This window comes from Lissotriton vulgaris, chromosome 3_1 (genome assembly GCF_964263255.1).
Source record: "Lissotriton vulgaris chromosome 3_1, aLisVul1.2, whole genome shotgun sequence".
Taxonomy (NCBI): domain Eukaryota; kingdom Metazoa; phylum Chordata; class Amphibia; order Caudata; family Salamandridae; genus Lissotriton; species Lissotriton vulgaris.
The window spans coordinates 1,042,739,427-1,042,747,390 of record NC_141689.1 but is presented as its reverse complement, the minus strand read 5'-3'; positions in this window follow the sequence as shown (position 1 = coordinate 1,042,747,390).

Genomic DNA, 7,964 nt, shown 5'->3' with positions numbered 1-7,964 from the left:
AAAACACCACTTACGATCGTCACCGGAACCTCAGACGCTCCTTTTTGCCCTCATGTAGGCAAGCACTAATCAGAATCATACTCGATATTCATCAGACCATCTAGATGTTGCTGCAACATAACTCTGTCCAACCGAGCTCCTTTGGTAACAGGCGGCTGTCTTATACACGTTGTAGCACAGAGGCCACATAAGGCAGGACCACACTGCACACAAAGGCAACACGTGAACAGAAACGCTACAACAACTCAGATGATCATCAGAATCTTCCAACCCCAAGTCGACATCAGGCCCCAAAACCACCCAAGTAGCGTCCAATCCCCTACGCCCACGTGTATGGACTCAGAGATTTTATGCAACTTTGAGATGGCTTGATAGACAGTCGGAGCGTTATCTGGAATGAAAATACAGCAGCTCGAATGGATCACCTTACATACTCCACCTCGATCTGCTAAGACCACGTCTAAAACCATACGGTTTTGTAACGTCATAAGCCTATCCGCCCGAAGCTCTGTGGTGATATTACCAAGGGCACTGGCAGTGATATTAGCTGTCGATTCCACCACTGTCTCAGGTTCCTACTATTGCCCATAGGCCCCCAAAACGGGAGGAAACCCTTGAAAAAGTCTCCTGCCTTTTGACCGGCAGTGTCCTCTTCGCTAATCACGCCTCTCACAAATCTAGTCTTGTGATAGTCTGCATCAACAGTGAACGTCGGAGGCAACAGATTTGCGATATAACATGAGCCCACAAAGTCGGAGGGCAACCATGTATACGCACGATCATGGCAGACAAAGTATGTACCCTTGGCAGCCAGAAACACAGGGGAAGAGAGCATCGGCAGGATATAAGTCTCGGAGCAAGCACTCTCTCCAAGACGAGCTCTCGATCTTCGGCCACGACCCAGTAGACAGAAATTACCAAGGTGGGGTACGACCCATATCGGAGGCGAGCTTCTAAGCTGTTTTTCATCAGGGAGCGCACTATACTTGACCTTACTCAGGACCCTATAGGCTTGTACCTCTTCCTCTGGGATGAGCGACGGTTCATAGATATCCCTATCTAAATCATCTATCGCTATAGCCAAAGGCTTTTGGTACGAACCAGGACCAGAGTGGGAAGGATGTGGCTCTCGATTGGGGTAGGAATCTAGTGCACTTCGAAACATTGTTTGAAATGCTCGAGCTGAACCCTGGGAACTATAAGGAAGGACCAGATATGGAATTCCCTTATCCGTGGTATGTGGCATTAACCCACACACCCAACAATTTGTAGTATTCACCACCAATTGATGCTGATGAAGGAGCTGAATAAAGGAATTATTTCTGAATTCTGCACGTCTAGCCTGTTCGTGTTCGGGTAAGATATGGAAGGAATGAGGGGACACAGTGGAGGTAGGTTTAGGTTCAGATGTAGGAGTAGGTATGGCAGAGGGTAGGAAGTACGATATCATGTAATACACCCCACCCGCCAATAGCGAAGAAAGAACCAGGAACAGAAGGAACACTTGAAACATAAAACATTTGGTACGAGTGATCTGTTGTAGTTTAAATCTTTGCGCCTGAGCTTCTTCCAAATCCATCAGCTTTGAAAACGCCATCCCCTAAGACCGTCCGCAACGTTTCTTGACGCACTTCGTTCTGTGTAGCAGTAGTCAATCCCTAGGAGTTCCCAGGAACCGACGGTCTTTGACCTAGTGTCAAGACCTACTAACCAGAAGGAAGTACACGCGCGGCCCTACGGTACACCTGGATGCAAGGTATCTTATTCGCAAATATATACAAAGTCTCTTGGCTGTGGAAGCAAAAACACATATATGGAACGAAACTCAATATTTACAAATTATACGGGGGTTCAGACTGATCGTGGCAAATGGGATAATGCAGATGTCGAGGGACAAAACGAAAATGTATTAGTCTTTGGTGCTGGATCGCAAAAAGTATTGAGTTTTCCCAGGACGTGTCTGTTCATCAAACAATGGATCCAATGAAGGAACAGAGTTCTGTTGATCAGTCGATTGTTCAGATCTTGAGTCTTGTGATGACAAATGTTCAGCAATGTCGTTCTGCTGCACTGAGGATTCTCCAGCAGGTTCAGCGTCGCTAAAAGGTACGAAGGTCTGGAATTTCTCTGTTTCAGATGAAGCAATGCCTTTCCTCACCCACAAGTCCGCCGGTAAAGGTATAGGTACCTTTTTAGTGTGGGTGGCGTGCACCCAGTTCTTGCGACCTTCCAAACGGACAGCAGTTCTCGTGGCAAGGAGGACTTGAAAAGGGCCAGTGAAACGGGGCTCAAGATTCTTTTTGCGAGCGAAGTTTCGTGTAACCACCCAGTCTCCCGGTTGGAGCTGGTGGCCTGGACCCTCCGTCTGCGTCGGCAATGCTTCGTAAACCTGTTGGTGAATTAACCTCAGTTTAGCAGTCAGATCATGAAGATAATCAATCAACATTGGGTAGTCAAGATCAGAAAACACACTCGGTCTAGGGACCCCCCAAACATTCGCAGGACGGCCGAACACTATTTCATTGGGACTGAGCCCTACTCGGGAGTGTACGGTCGCCCTTGTTGACAACAGAGCTAGAGGCAAAGCGTCAGGCCACAAAAGACCAGTCGTAGCCTGAATCTTAGCTAGTTTGAGTTTAAGGGTGCCATTATACCCTTCAACCAAACCTGCTGACTGGGGATGATTGGCGCTATGGAATTTTTGGTTAATTCCAAGGCCCTTACACACACTCTTCATCACAGTCCCTACAAACTCACTTCCGTTATCAGACCATAAAATCCGGGGCATTCCATACCGAGGAAAGTATTCCTTCAGTAGGATTTTCGCAGTAGACAGGGCAGTATTGTCTTTGAGAGGGTAGGCTTCAATCCATCGGGAGAATGCGCAAACCACAACTAAAACGTATTTCAGGTTATTGCATCTCTCCATATGGATGAAGTCTAGCTGGATCACTTCAAAGGGATATGAAGGGGGAGCAAAATGGCCAGGAGGTGTAGGGGTTCCCTTACCAGGATTGTACAACATACATACCATACAATTCTTAACCAATCTTTCAGCACATTTCGTAATACCATCATTCTTCCACACAGGGGACAACAACTTACAAATACCTTTCGCACTAATATGTGCTAACCCGTGTGCCATGGTCACAACAGCCAGCACATACGCATCTGGCAACATCCATCTCTTATGCTCCGACAAATCAACCCAACAACCATTCGCATCCAACTTTCCCGTACTCTCTTTCCACTTCGTCTTTTCAGTATCAGTGGCCTCATTCTGAATCGCTTTCACACTTTGGATAGTATCCTCACACATACCAGTCTCTGTAGGCCACCTAACCGAACTCGTCACATACATTCTAGTGCTAAGGTTCCGGGCAGTCTCCTTAGCAGTCTCATCCGCAAACGCATTACCACGGCCAACATCATCCGTCACCTTACGATGCGCACTACATTTAACAATCGCTACCTGCTTAGGCAACGTAAGTGCATCCAAAAGATCATTCACAAGCTGTCCATGCTGAATCTTTGTACCATGCGACGTCATAAAACCTCTCTCTCTCCACAACCGTCCAAAGCTATGGGCGACGCCAAAAGCGTATTGGCTGTCGGTAAACACATTCACTCGTTTCCCTTTCGCCAACACACACGCTCTAGTTAAAGCAATCAGTTCTGCAGCCTGGGCAGAGTTCTGATTCAATCTCGCAGCTTCCACAACAGTATTCAACGTTACCACAGCATACGCAGTAGTCACATCACCATTTGGCAATTTAAAACATGAACCATCCACATACAAAGTTCCATCGGGATCTTCCAAAGGAGTGTTTTTAAGGTCCACTCGACCTTTTGTTTCCTCCTCAGTCCTTAAGTAACAGTCATGCGCTGCTACTTCATCTGACTCTGCACTGATTGGCAATAAGGTCGCCGGGTTTAGAACATTACAACGTTTTATCTGAATATGACTTGCCAACAGCGTCAACTCGTACCCAGACAACCTCGCACTCGTCAAGTGTTGGGTTTTCGTACGATTCAAGAGAGTGTCAACTGCATGTGGAACCATCACCGCAAGCATATTATCCATGACCAATCCTGCTGATTGTCGGATGGACACCGCAGCTGCCGCTGTTGCTCTCAAACAACTCGGCAATGCTCTAGCTACCGGGTCCAAGGTCGAGGAAAAATATGCACATGGACGTTGCTTACCACCAAAGGGTTGCGTTAAGACACTCAACGCACAACCTTCCCTCTCGTGAACGTATAATGTAAACGGCTTGCTGTAGTCAGGAGTACCTAACACAGGAGCCGAACACAATGCGTCACGCAGTTCAGAAAAACTTTTCTGACATTCTTCCGTCCATGGTAAAGGAGTTGGAACATCCTTGCACGTAAGGGCCACCAATGGTTTCGCTAACAAGGAAAAATTTGGAATCCACTGTCTGCAGTATGACGTGATACCTAGAAAGGCACGCACATCTCTTTGGGTTGTTGGCACAGACATTCGCGCAATGGCTGCAATTCTCTCTGGGGTCAACCGTCTTCCCTCCTTTGACAATAAGTGACCTAGATAGGTTACTTCTTGACAACAATATTGAAGTTTAGAAGGTGACACCTTGTGATGTAAGTCACAGAGATGTTGCAACAACGACACCGTAGCAATTTTGCAAATGTCCTGAGTATCTGCAGCCACCAATAAGTCGTCAACGTATTGGATTAAGGCTGCACCAGCCGGCAACACAAATGCATCTAGCTGGCCCTTCAAGGCTTGACTGTATATCGATGGACTCTCACAGTAACCCTGAGGAGCACGTTTAAACCGGAAGCTACGACCACCAAGAGAGAAACCGAAAAGGTCTCTGCTTTCTTCAGCAATCGGGATACTGAAGAACGCATTCTTCAGATCGATCACTGAAAACCATGATGCTGAGGCTGGAATCAGAGTCAGTAGCGCCGTGATGTCAGGCACAACAGGGAACTGAGGAATCACAATTTTATTCACCTCCCGTAAATCGATAACAAAACGATAAACAGGTGGTTTGGAAGGATCGGTACGTTTCAAAATAGGCAGTACAGGGCTGTTGCACACGTTTCCCCGAGTCTCCTCAATAACATCTTTCTTTATCAAATCATAGATGATCGCCAACAGTGCCCGTTCACCGTCAAGAGAGATTTGATACTGGGGAATACGTGGCAGTCGCACATTAGATTTCAAGTGAACAACATAAGGGGAGATGTCAAGCAGGCCCACGTCATTGGGACCTGTTGCCCACAAAGATGCAGGAAGAGAACTCAATTCCGGTGGAAGCTTATCGAGAGACAAGTACATTGGAGAGATCACTCTCTCACCCAAAGTAAGCTTCACTCCCGCAGGAGAACAGTACAAAGTCGCATACAAACGTTTTAGCAAATCCAGGCCCAAAAGATTTTCACCACAACCAGTGGTCAAAATCAACGGAGCTTCGAGCTCACGTGGCCCAATTGTAAGTGGCAAAGGGCACGAAACCGGATTGCTAACAGGGGCGCCAGAGAATCCAACGGAAACATTTGTTAAGCCAGACAAAGGTGCGCCAGGGAGTTTCGAATGCATGATGGAACTTTTCGCTGCACCAGTGTCCAACAGAAAAGGCTCAACGACGCCCGATGTGGCAACTGCGACGTAAGGCCCTCTCTGATCAACCGGAACTGATACTACTCCCTCTCCTTGTCTATGGCTGTCCTAGTAATTACCGTCGTCAGTTCCCTGATCGACGTAATAGTCATCTACATTGTACTGCGCAGATCGTCCTTGCGACGATCCACGTTGATCAAAACAATTATTGGAATTTGACGAATTGTCTGAACGATCATTTTGAGCACCACGACCCCTACCACGTGATGTCTGCTGAGCACCACCACGACCTCCTCTAGATATGTTACCACTGTTACGCTCATTGAGGACTGGACAGTTGAATTTTAAATGACCCTCCTGTCTACAATAGGCACACTGATTGTACCCTAACGAAGATCTCTGCGAAGAGGAGTCATTTCGCAATTGCGACCTATTAGATTGCGACTGCGTTCGAGTACGTTGCTGCGACTCATTCTGGTTCGAACGCGGAGGATACACCTGCTGCAACAACACTTTAGTTTTAAGTTCTTTCGTCTTTTTATCAGCGCGGTCATTCTCTTCTTTCTCCCTATTCTCATAATACTGTGCCGTAGCCAATATTTGAGCAGAGGTAGAGACAGCCCACGCACTCTCAGAATTTTTCAATTTGTTGCTCAAGTCGGGCAATAAATTAGAGACAAATTTATCCACAAACAACCGCTGACCACCCTCGGTACCCATATCCTGACCACTGTGATCGATGAATGCCTCCTCAAATCTCGTAAAGAAGTCAGAGACACTCTTGTCCTTCTGTCTGCAAGCTGACAACTTGTCCCAGTTCACCCTCATAGCTGGCATAAGCGTTTTCATTAGGGTAATAATTCTCTGAGGGAGAGCAGTAATAAGCTGTTCAGGCTTAGCCCCACCAATTTGTCGCGTATCTGCCGCAGTAAGAGCAGCCCAATCACCACCTAATTCGTTTGCATGATCTTCCTGACGAATCTTGGCCCATACCGGTTGCGGTACGACATTGCCAAACAGCATATCGATATCGGCAAGATTCATTATCGTAGCATCTACAAGCTGCGACAATTCCTTATAATACCCTGCAGGATTTTTGCGAGGGTCAGGCAAAGATTGCTTCACCTGTAGAACTTCCGATCGTTTCCATGGGAGATGTATCCATACTCTCTGGAAATGTGGCAGGATCGGCGGAATTTGAGCAGCATCACCTGGCATCCACACTGGTGGAACTTCGCGCATGGGGTACTGACCAGACGCATCTAACGATCTTTCAATATCTTCAACGAACAATGCTTGAGGCATCATAGAGGGGCGAAGAGCCAATAATTGCTCAACAGCACGTCGAACATTAGTACCCACTATCATTCCGCTCGAAAACTGGAGCTGTAGGTTGGTCAAAGCAGTTAATACATCATCCGATGCATCAGCCGATATTTGGTCACGCAAAGCCTTGCACATTTCTTCAAAAACATATCTTTGTGTCGGTATATTGAATTGACTAAACGTATTCAATACCGAATGTGGAGGATTCCTGTAGGGGTGCAGCATCCATGCCATCGTCATATTGTACAGCGCAGCACGTTCCCTATTACCAGGAAGCTGACTATGTCTTTGTGGACCGTCCGAACCAGCGGACTCAGGAATAGGTCCAAGAGAATTAACAAAGTTAGCAGCAACTAAAGGGGTACGACGTCGGGTAGATGGAGAAGTATACGATAGAGTAGTAATAAGAGAAGAATCGGGAACAGAAGAAGCAGCAGGAGTAAGTAGAACAGGAGCAGTAGCGGGAGCAGGAGTATGAGGAAGTACAAGCGGAGGAGCAGTAGGAACAGAAGTAGGCAAAGGAATAGGAACAGTCGGAGGAGCAGGTTGAGGAGCAGGTACAGGAGCAGGTACAGGAGGAACCACAGGAGCTGCGGTACCCTGTGCGTACGGAGGTGGTGACTTCATAAGATAGGACATTAAAGGATCCTCAACTAATTCCTCCTTCTTATCCGACTCCGTTGGCAAAACGGGATAACATTTATCTATAGTCATACGCTGAAGCCTATCAAAAACTTCCTTTTCCTTTTCCTCCTTATCACGCTGAAACTGCTCTGCTTTCTTTACAATGGTAGCCACACCATCTCTGTGATTACGTTTTGTCTGTCTGATCTCTTTCTGTCTGGCTTCTTTGCGCCATAACCGAAAGGCATCAAACATGGCCGGCCTTGACTTTTTCTTAAACAATTTAGCCTCAAGATTATCTAAAATCGGGGTCTCGAAACTACCATGAGGTGGCCAACTAAGGACACCATCTTTTTTGGTATAGCGGATCCAATATTCATTAAAGGTAATCGGACCTAACCCGTGT